Here is a 12,260-nt window from a genome sequence, read left to right as displayed (position 1 = left end):
GGTTGTTTTAAACCCCGTGCCATCTGCATTCACCACGATTTTCAAGTGTGCTAAATCCATATTATAATATATAATTCATATATTATAATATGTACATAACACTTCCAGGAATAACGAGCGGTGAGGCCGTTCAGCTGACGCACGCGATCGATAACACGTCAGGTCAACTCGAAGTCGCACTCTGCGATATCACCTACCTACCGCAATGGACTAACATCAATATCAGCAACAATAAGCTGTTCGTCAGTGGAACTCGCAGCCAGATAACTGACGGCTACTACAGCGTGTGCTCTCTAAACGACGAGGTCTTCAAACCCCTGGGAGCCGAACTCAAGATGAACGACTCAAACGGTACAGTGGTGTTAATCAACAACGGAAGAAACCCCTTGAGGCTCGGCCGACCATTAGCGAGGATACTCGGTATGCCTCCTGATGAGATAAAACCAACAACAACCGTCACAGGCACGAAGTTACCCGACCTAGTACCGTACCGAGAGCTGTACATTCATCTCGGTCAGGTGAGCACAACGTACAACATTCAAGGAGGTCACCCTTCCACTATACTGAGAGCAGTGCCGGTGAAAACTGAGAAATACAACGACGGTAGAACCGAGTCGTTTTCACCACGGCAGTATAAGAAATTAATCCAGGGCAACATACCTGAGCTGACAATATCGGTGTTAGATATAAATCATTATCCTGGAAATATAGGATACCTCAGCTTAACGCTTCATGTAAAATGACCAGCGCACAAGGGCCCGGAGTGAAAAAATGCGTCAATATCGGGATCTCCGACCTCGGAGACACGCGCGGTTTCGACGCTCCCGGAGTAGATGGTACATCGTACGCCTTTCAACTGAAAAACAACATTTACAAACGCGTTGAAGTCACCTCCGGTGGAGCCCTAAGTGATATAGTAGATACCGCAAGAGCAAAAGTCAACACTAAGTACTCCCTTGTCAACACCGGTGATAATAACTGGATAATATACCCATCGTTCGGTGGTAAACTGTTCGACTTAGACGATGTTGAGAGCACTACCGTCGTCCAAAACAAACCATATATGCTCGTCTTCACCGAAGATGACAAGTGGGTGTTGTTACCCGATAACGACGACTGGTTTCTCAATATTAGACTCGTCTCTCCCTACGTGTTCACGGATAACAAAGACAACCACCTAAACAAAGTCGTGAACAATGGAACCCTGCTCGTGGCTTACGTCCCAACTCAGAGACGTAGCATAGTCGTCAGCCCACTCGACAATATGGCAGCCCACATGCTATCGAGTAAACCGGCCATACAAAACGTGAAATTGCAGTTGGTGTCTGAATTCGAAGGCGTGGTCAGTATACTAGAGAGTCTACCGGCAAACTCAACACTGATCATCAAAGTCTACCTAGGGGAACCATCGGGGAATGATGTCGAGATAGTGAAGGGGATCAAACTCGGGTGGGTGAAACGACACCAGTATCAAGTTTGCAACGTTTACGTGCGGGTGGGTGCCGACTCCAACACCAGTCTGCAGGGTGTCAACGTGATCATGGAAAACAAGATATCACTAACCAATATGTTCCTGCCTGCCAACATACACTTCATGGGTATGAAGTTCACCCCTGAATTATTATCAAAAAAACAGTTGGAAATTATATCATAATAGTATAACAATGACCAGTCATCGTCCCAACACTACGCTTAACGACCTAGGAGATACGGAGGGATTCGATCAGCCTGGTGAGGAAGATGAATTATACATCCTGCACTTCAAAGACAACGTGTACAGACGGGTGTCGTTATCAGATTTAAAAGAGCCCAAATGGCTGATCAACTTAACAATCGCCTCACCTTATATCACAACAAAAGAAGGGTGGAAGTTTATCTCTAAGATTAGGAATAACGGTATCTGGCCCGGGGATTTCATTACGGGGAATGAAGCAACAGCCTCGATATATTTTATTGAAGAAAAAATTGGGTTAATTTCTGGAATAGAAAGTAAATTAACATTTAGCAGTATGTATTTACCCCAAAGGCATCTTGATATATTCTCCCCCTACACAATCATCATAGAAGTCGTCTTTACGTATTTTGACCAGGAAAACTCCTCGAAAGGACGCCAAATTTTACCCGGGGTGGTATTACACTGGTATACCGAACACTTAGATCAATATTGCCGTATTGTTATACAACGGGATACCCCCACGGGTTCTATAAAACGTTTAATAAGCCTCCCTGGGGTTTTTATTACAACAGAAAAGTCTATTAGCCTCTCACCTATTATCACTGATAATGATCTATCCCTTATAGGCTTCAAATACATTGATAGACTATTAACTGAAACCCAATTAAAATATTTTTCAAAATATATATTATAGGATGGGCCTGTACCCAGTCGTAGAGGAAGTAGCGAAGACGCTGGAAACCGTAGATGGGTTCCGCTTGAGGCAGTTATGTGATGTGAAACGCCAACTAGAACAAGACCGTGACACGCGAAAAGCACTATGTAAGAAGTACAATAGAGCTTTCAATATCGTGGACGGGGCTGACACTACCCTTATGGCAACCAGCATGGGACTAGGGGCGGCAGGCGTTGGGTTGTTGGCTACCATCGTGGCCGCACCTATAGTGCTAGAGTTTGAAATAACGGCAGGGGTGGCAGGGGTGTTAGGGTTGGCGCTTAAGTTAGCATCACACAGACTGCATCATAAGGCATTGAAACACGACGAGATCAGGGTTCTGGCCGAAGCAAAGCTCAACACAGTGAGTGAGCGTATTTCCACGGCACTCTCTGATAGTAAGATCTCAGAAGAGGAATTTAGTTCAATCCTCTCTGAACTCACAAAATATAACGGAATGAAACAAGATATTCGGTCCAAGTCTCGTAAGTCTGCTATCAGCGAGGACGAGAAAAAAAAGTACATAGAACAGGGGATACAAAAAGCCCAGCAAGCCTTTATTACGAACACCAAAGAGATCATAGGCGGTTCACGTTAAACTGTTTCATCGATATAAACGTGACATAGGCACCCAACCTTTTTGTAGTAGGGGTAATAGTAGCAAGAGCTAAGGTCCCAACCAAAGCCTTATTTACTAAATAAGGCTTTGTAGAGACATTTCTTGAAAGTGAGCCAGAACTGTCATTCCCTATACTACTAAGCTGAGCATTATTTCCGTCGCCATACTATGGTGCATAATTTAACTATGTTCAAAATTTCTAATACTATAGCGCGACGTGTGTTTAAACAGAATAATCTTGGTATACTAATGTATCCAAAATAAACTATCGAAAGCCCATGTCAAAAGGTATGGATTATGGTTCAGAAAAAGTAAAGGTAAATGTATTAAATCTAGTGTCCATCATCTATGGAGACCAATTACTTACCGATAAATCAGATATTGCGAACAAACTAGGTGAAACTCTCGCTAAACACTCTTTCTCTTCTAATTATGTATTTAACTTCCAAAATCGAAAACAAGAAGAAAAGAAAAGTATTCATTTCAAATCAGATAATATAGGGAAGACTACAGTGAACTATTTTTTATTCATGATGCTCTTGAACAAGCCAATAATCGATAACATCCATTATCAGCTCCTGAAGCACGTACATCGTCTTTTTGGGGTTACCCAGCTACGTAGACATTGCAGGTAACACAATGGCCGATCTTGATGCCAAAGCAGCACTAAAAATCTGTGACACCACTTCTTATCCCATATTCTGATTACAAGACTAGCACTGGAACTTACATCCGTGAACTGATGCAGAGGAAGTGGGACTCCCTAGTAGGTATAAATAAAACCTTACATTGGTTATACATTCTTGGGTTGTCAGTCCAGATATGAAGAGGTCATCATGCGACGACGCCATATTGGCCACACAAGACATACTAATGCATACCCGTCAAAAAGGCAAGGATCCTCCGTTTGGTGTCCCTTGTGATGAGACCGTGTTGAATACTCCATCGCAAGGGATAAATAGTTCAATGGCAAAACTGTTAAGGATAATTTTACCAATGTTAGTTCTCATATAATTATTTTTTTTTATTAAGAAATTGGTTTGATGGATGAATTATGATTAATATGTTCTGTAGACAGATGTATTGTAACGATTGGTAATTCGGATTACTTTCTAAGATTGTTAGTGACTGTACCCTCAAAAGAGGTATTGTAAAAATATTGTCCTCCTGAGCAGGTACGTAATTCCCCACAAATCAATGTCAATATAGGTCAACCATACTTTTAATCGAAATATATTTGTTATTTTAATATTGACTTAAAGAACGAATAAACTCACTTTTTGGTACTCTTTAAACCGTTGCATATGAAACACGGGTGGTACCTTGAGTGGTACACCGAACTCATTCATAAAAATGCTCCAAGTTGTTGAGTGATGGTTTCACCAGACATAGAGTTCCAGTTCGGACCCATCAGTTCGTGCAACATATGTTGTTTGTGAGTGCGAAGCGAGCGTTGTGGAAGCCTGTACGTAATAAATCGGGTGGTTAGACACCTACCTCGCTTCCAAGATAGACGAAGCTATTGAGATTTGTTTCCGTCGAGTAATTTAAACCACGTACTAATTGTAATGTTGCACGACACAACTTGTAACATTACAATTTCTTCCTCACAAGCGAGGATGTGATCGAATAATATTGTAAGTACATGTAGTATCATATTGGCACCTACTTCCAAGAGTGAAAGATTTATGTTATTTAATGTCATGCAAAATCCCATTGTCCATCAATCAAATACACATTTAATACCCAGTAGAAAGTAGTTTAGATTTTTTAACTCTGTGAAAACAATCCTAAATAGCATTTATACTCAGACTGAAGGATGTTCGCGACAGGGCGCCGTCATTTTTTTAAACCGTGGCGTCATGGTCTAAAGTCAGGTTGAGAATCAATTCGATTATGGTTTCTTTTCATGAAGTTAAATGATCAAAACTAGTTTCCAAAAGTCAAATATGCTTTTGGATCATTGCTTACCAGATTTTGCACGACACCGTTTGTAACAACTACAAGAACGATTTAAATACACATTATGCCAACAGACGATTTTGACAGAATCGTCTCGGACAACAAATTGAGTCTCGGAACATAAGCAAACCAGGTGGCAAGATTAAAAGGAAATACATTGTGAAAACATAGAGCTTTAAAACATGACTGAAAGACTGCCGATGTGACATTAAACATTATTTTATTCGTGCTAAACCGTAACAATGACCATAAATAATCTAAATGTACACAACAGTGTGTGCTAGTGAAAGTAAAGCTTTCTTATCCTTCGGAGATGGAAACAATGAGCATCCAGTGCTTGTAAGAGGAGGCTATCTGGATCGGGTGGACAACCTCGCCGACATTGTCGCCACATATTCTTTAACACGTATATCGATGCTCATGTTGCACATCACTGGAATGACTAGCCAAGACTCTGATATTTACAGGATACTGCAATGCAGTTTGAACAATGCCGAATGCGGCTTCAAACAACAAACCAAACCAGAGATTCGTTAATTCCAGGTTTGCACCGTGTGTCCATATTACAACAGGCAAATAGACAACGTGATAACTTCTCTCTGCTGCTGAAGCTCCTTATCTAGAGGAAGATCAAGGATGCAGAATGATATCAGTTTAACGCAAGTAATGTAGTGACAAGATATATCTCAATTACCTTTTGTCAATATTCAGCAAGGTGTTTTCTTTGATGCCTTTACTTTGTCGGTATAGATAACAGGAGACCATATACTTTATTTCTAATCGGTTTCATTTATGACAAATGTCTTCTGTTAAAGTAATTCATACAAGACGCACAAATCTACAGGATGATAATTTTTCAGTAGTTATGAGGTGTCTGGTAGTGAGAGCTGCAGTTAGGGCCGCATCTTGATGCAACGACGTCCAGACAATCCTACAACTGTGTGACGCTATTATGCAGGTGAACTTTAGCATCGTTAAGAGGACAGTTCCACTAGTTCTGTTACTCATTAACATGTACTTCCCCTACGGACAACCGGCAAAACAACAGGGGGTGCATATTGGAATCACAGAATGCGCCGTTAGGTGCATCCAAAGAGGCACAAGTTTCGCTTCCAGCATTGACAAACTGTCCTGCTATCTCTCTCGCAAAGAATCTAGCCATTGGTCGATGCGAGGATTTGTCATGAGTTTTGCTTCAGACATTGGCACACTGGCCTGCTCAGATGAGGCTGCAAGTCACAAGGCAATGAGGGGATTTGTTGTTTTTCCAAAGAAAACAATCCAGGCAAGTTATTTTGGATATATTCTTAAAAATATAGTTTAGGAGTTTACTTAGTGAGTGAACGAGTTAAAATTTAACGTCGCATCGGCAAAATTTCAGTCATGTCGTGACGTGAACATTTAACATTGGGAAGGAATATATGTACATTATACAAACCTGCCAACGATACACAGTAAACCAACTAGAATATCAACGTTTAGCATGAAAAACTAAAACGTTGTAATTAAAGAAGACGATACAATATAAACATGGGCTGTAGATCGCCAGCAACTGAAGGTAGATCACCAAACTAGGGAGGATGGGGGACTTACAGTACCTTTGCTACCTGCATGGACCCCAGCTGGATTTACACCATCCCTTCAGCGGCTGGCGATTGTGGTCAATGCAAGCCAGTATTAGAATAACAAGAATGCTACGTTTGAAAAGACGAATTTTATGTTTCAGTGTTTCGGGACTGACGTACCCTCTCAGGAGGAGGATAATTTTACAATACTTCAACCCCCTTTGATCGTACAGCCACTAACAATCTCAGTTGCTAATGTAAACTACCAATAATATATTATTTAATTATTTGCAAGTTATTTAATAAACCTAATTGTTTTTAAACGCAATAATTAAATCATAACTGACGTTATTAAGAAGAGCTTTCACAGTTCAGAATTTGAAACATGTATCCCTTGTGATGAAACACGGTTCAAATTTACTGGGTGAGTGAGTGAGTCATTCAGTGAGTTAATATTTGACGTCACACTGGCAATATTGCAGCCATATCGTGACGAGAACCTACTTGACATGGAAAAGGAATATATGTATATAATGAAATGTTTGTCGAGTCAGCCAACAACTGAAGGTAATCACCAGACCAGGGACCATGGGGACCTACCTACATGGTCCCCAGTTGAATTTACATCAACCGTTCAGCTGCGAGCGATTGTAAGAAATAAGAAATGTAAGTCAAAATTTAATCAACCAGAATACTACGTTTAAAAAGCCTGCATACTGGTAAATTTACGTGACTTGAAAGTTTGGGGACTTCCGTACCCTCTAGGTAGACAATAATTTTACACTACTGTAACCCCACCCCCACCCCTCTTAAGGATTCCAAATAGAAAATATTCATCTATTTACAATATATTTAATTCTTTTTAAAAAGCAATAATGAAATCAGAACTGTTGTTAGTAGAAAGATCCTTCAAAGTTCGTGAATTCAAATAGTTATCCCTTGTGCTGGAAAGTTCAATTTGTCAAGCAATACATGCCAGATTACACGATGCGGGCTCGATTCCCGGATGGGACTCAACCGAAAAAAAAAGTACTAGAATTTGTACTTTACTAAGAAAGTGAAATCCCAAATATGACATATGTTGCAATACATGCCTGACCGTGACAAAACGGAGGATCCTCACCTTTAAGCAAATATTCATGTGCATATCGTGTGTGGCCAATGCGATATTGTCGCATGATGGTCTCCTCATACCTGGAATGACAACCTCAAGCAGGTGTAGGCAATATAGTGAGTGAGTTAATATTTGTCGACACATCGGCAATATTGCAGCCATATCGTGACGAGAACAAGTAGTATTGTCACTGTAGAATGAATGAATACAAGAAACAACTAAAACCCTGTTGACGAAGAACAGTAAACCCACTAGCATATATCACATATATCCATGTATGACTTGTAATTAAATCTAAAACAGGATAGCTATTGTGGACAATGCAACATAAAAATGGACTATAGGTTGCCAGCAACTGAAGTTAGATCACCACACAAGGGACTATGGGGACTTATATTACTTTTGCTACCTGCATGGACCCTAGCTGGATTTATACCACCCACTCAGTCGTTAGCAATTAAGACACATCTAGCCATACATTTAAAAGGACACATATACTACGGTTAAAATAGCGGAGAGTTTGAATTTACTTTGAATGTTTGAAGACTTACGAACCGTAGCCAGTATAGGGTTTAATAGGATATAATTTATTAATACCTACTTGAGTGTCCCACCTCGTCTGCATCAGATCACGGATGTAAGATCTAATGATGGCTTTATAAACCGATCCTGGTATAAGAAGTGGTAACAGCACAGTTTGGACAATACAAATTATAAAAAATGTGCTACAGATTACCAACAACTGAAGGTACATCACCATAGTAGGGACCAAGGGTGAGTGAGTGAATGAGTTTAGTTTTACGCCGCTTTTAGCAATATTCCAGCAATATCACGGCTGGGGACACCAGAAAATGGGCTTCACATAAAGGACCAAGGGGACTTACATTACTTTTGCCACCTGCATGGACCCTAGCTGGATTTACACCACCCCTTAGGAGCTGGCGATTGTAGTGAAATGTAGCTAAAATTTAAAATGACAAAAATACTACGTTTAAAATACTGGTAAGTTAAAATTTCACTTTGAAAGTTTTGGGACTTACGTACCCTCTCAGGGGAAAACAGAACTGCTACACAGTAATCACTTACTGAGTGCATATAACATGATATCATTGGTAAATTAGAGTATAAGAATCACTTTACAAATTTCAGATGGGAGGGGTGTAATAGTGGCTTATGTCCCAATGGTTCCTACTACGGTGATCTACCGATACCACCTTTTGATACTGTATTGCCTTAATAGCTGAAAGTTAAAAATGTGCATACTAGTTGCACACGTGAATATGAGTAGTTATATAGCGGGGGTTCTATTACAGGGTACCCTACTGATTTACACTGGTGAAATAACGCTCCCAGCCACGGAAGCGTATTGGGGCCACGGTGAAAAATGTTTTGGGTGTCACTATCTCCTACGTAGGACTTAGTATCTCCTGTAGGCGATGCTCGATATATATCATTATATATTAATCTGAAATGGTGAACTTAATTCCCCCAGACACGGAAACCATTTCCTTTTTGACTGTTTCAGTCCCTGTTTTAGAGATAACAGCCATGTGTTTCATTTACGTTTCAAAAGAGTCTCAAAAGGAAATGGTTTCCGTGTACGTAGGAGATAATAAGTACTCCGTACTTGATAACTGGAGCTGATACTAAGTCCTGTGTAAATGATAGTAAGTCCTACGTAGGTGATACTAAGTCCTATGTAGGAGATAATAATGGGTCCTGCGTAGGACATGCTATGTCCTACGCAGGAGACAGTAACTCCTACGTAGGTGATAATAAGTCCTACGTAGGAGATATTAAGATACTAAGTCCTACGTAGGAGACAGTATCCCCAGATAGTATTCCCTCAGATAGTATCTCCTACGCAGGACCTACCACTTAGTATATGCTACGTAGGACTTAGTATCTCCTACGTAGGAGATAATGAGACTCAAAACATTTCACCGTGGCCCTTCTGTACCCAGCTGCCCAGTGGGAAATGCATCATGACACCTTGATGGTAGCGCACTGGACTGGGAATCTAGTGAGTAGAGTTCGAATTAGGGTACCGTAGGAAACTTTTGTGAGTGAGCAGAATATTGTTCCCCATCGTGTAGTGTGGTTTCTTGAATTCCCCCATTTTGTAAGAATGTATTGAAGCTAGAAACAATTAATCTCAGATTAGACTACCACCAGCGAACAAATCTATTGTAATTGCACTTTTATGCGTTTGTGGTTAAGTATGAACACCGTCGATGGGCATGCACCGTTTGGTATGCATGGACAACAGTGACTGACTTTTTAGGGTGATCCCTGTGATATTGTGTCACGCCTAAGTGCGGTTATTTGATGTCTGAACGTTGGACTTGGAAAGACAGCTTGTTCAAAGAGATGTGTTGTTTCAGGATGCATTCCTTCACCTCTTTGGTGTTTTTTTTTTATTTATTTCAACATTATTGGCTTTCCTAATCGAATACATCTTAGGTGTTAACCCAATGTATTCCATGATGGGTGTTCGCGAGCATTTGTCTGTATCTTACGACATCTGAGGGGTAATCGCTGGTGTCGTACAGGTGGCTGTCCTCGTATATGTCTTTGGTATGAATTTCCATTCATAACGGATCGGTGTATGTATATATGAGTTCACACATACTGCTGTATTGTGTCTTAAATTTATTATAATAATAGTTAAAAGGATGCTCATGACTTTCAGTCATGTGTAAAGTCGCCAAGTCGTTAGCAAATATTTTACATTGGTTAAAGGCTGGACTCCTTTGGTTTTTCCTCCTGGTGTGATCTGACTAATTTCAAATTGATAGATTTTCCATGGTTTTACTAAATACCTAGTTGTCCTTAAATTTTGGTAGAGGTTTTTATAAAAGGTGCCAGTGGCTTGTTTTCTCAGGTCCGTGTTCATCCGAGTGTAAGGTTCCATCCAGGGACTGTGCTGAAACGTCAGTACTCGATGTATTTTGGTAAACTTCATTCCTAGCGATAAGTACAGTTGCAGATTATGATAGTGTTCTACATATTTTATCTTGTTTATAGCGTGTGTTATCTCCCAACAAGTCTCGCTGATAGTCGGATATCCAGTCTTGGTCCACCACTAATCATTCTGCTGACGTGACAATGAGCAATCTGTAAGTGGTCCCTGGCATACATCCCTGACAGTTTCTAGCTCGTTGGTGAGCGAGACTCTGGTTTCATATGTTTGGGGGTAGGGTCAAACAAAGATTTCCTGATGGTTTTTCTTCTTGTAAGGATGTGAGAAACGTGTGGGCAGCACCGGGATCTTGATAGCTCACGCTGGCGTGTGTTTGTACATCGCATTGAACGACCATGTATCCGAACCCGCAAGCTTCATGTTCCTGCATTTTGTACCTGAAGCTTTGTTTGGTCGTGTTGGATGTGACGTGTTCGATCTGTTTGAGGATGGCTTCGTAGTCTTAGCGTAGATGACGTAGGGTATGGGTATGATTGATAGATTTTCATTTTCGTTGGGCATGTCGGCTCTCGTCGGTTCTCCGCCAAACGTCGACTTGGGTGTGCTTCCAGCAGGTTGACTCATGTGAAGCCAAGCAGTCACCATTCACAAAAGTGTTTCTTGTCTCTATGTGTCAACTGATCCTACTACAGTTGGTTCAATTTTTTGATTGCCCGACAGTGATACTGGTCACTGTTTCTATCAGAAATGAATTGACTCTGCACGTAGACATGGAGCTGATTCGGTGCACGGTGGTTTTATTGTCTTTGTGACTAAACACATTGACTATACGGTTTTGCTTTTCAGAGCTCGTCCAGTAGGAGTTGGGTGTGATGCTACACCCGTGACGTTGCACCCAGATGCCTCCATCATGGGCTAGCTGGAACGCCTGTACAGATTACCTTTTGGTTTGTGCACGGCATCTATGACGGCTATCACAGCACAAAAAATATTATCATCCATTTCTTTATAATGCTGGTGTCTAGTTTTAGTAAGATGGCCTTTCGTCATATTCAATCCCATTATACCAGCGACACACGACAGCCATATTAAATTACTGCATCTAAGTCATGATACAGCAATTGCTAAGTGCATAAGGATATCACAACACATATATCTTTCAACACTTAACTTAAAACAGTCTTACAAGGAGTTCAAGACTCGCTTATCACCTAGCCACAGCTTGAATATATACAATATATTCCATATTTCCTATTTCTTAGCTTACCCAAGCATAACCAAGTCCATGCTGAAACTTTTGTGACACAGGTATTATAGCCTAAGCTATCTAGTGATCTTAACACTAAGTGGGTGTAGACGACCTTCCAAAGACACGATTTCTATCAAAAGACAGATCCACTTTTGAGTCAGTTCTAGCATCTGCCACATCTGGATATCCAGATGCGTCTCCTGGAGTTCTTCATTGTCATTGTCGTCCAGCCAGCATCAGCATGGTTTGCTCTACACGAGCAGACAAGATAGTCGCAGTTTGGTGCACACGAGCCGACACTATACAGACCGTTTGGGTCAGAAACGGACCGATAAACCTTGTCAACAAGGTAGCTAACATCATTGAACAGTCAGCGGCTGAAGGGATGGTGTAAATCCAGCTGGGGTCCACGCAGATAGCAACAGTGCTGTAGGTCCC

Source organism: Haliotis asinina, chromosome 1 (genome assembly GCF_037392515.1).
Source record: "Haliotis asinina isolate JCU_RB_2024 chromosome 1, JCU_Hal_asi_v2, whole genome shotgun sequence".
Lineage (NCBI taxonomy): Eukaryota > Metazoa > Mollusca > Gastropoda > Lepetellida > Haliotidae > Haliotis > Haliotis asinina.
This window is presented reverse-complemented; position numbering follows the sequence as displayed.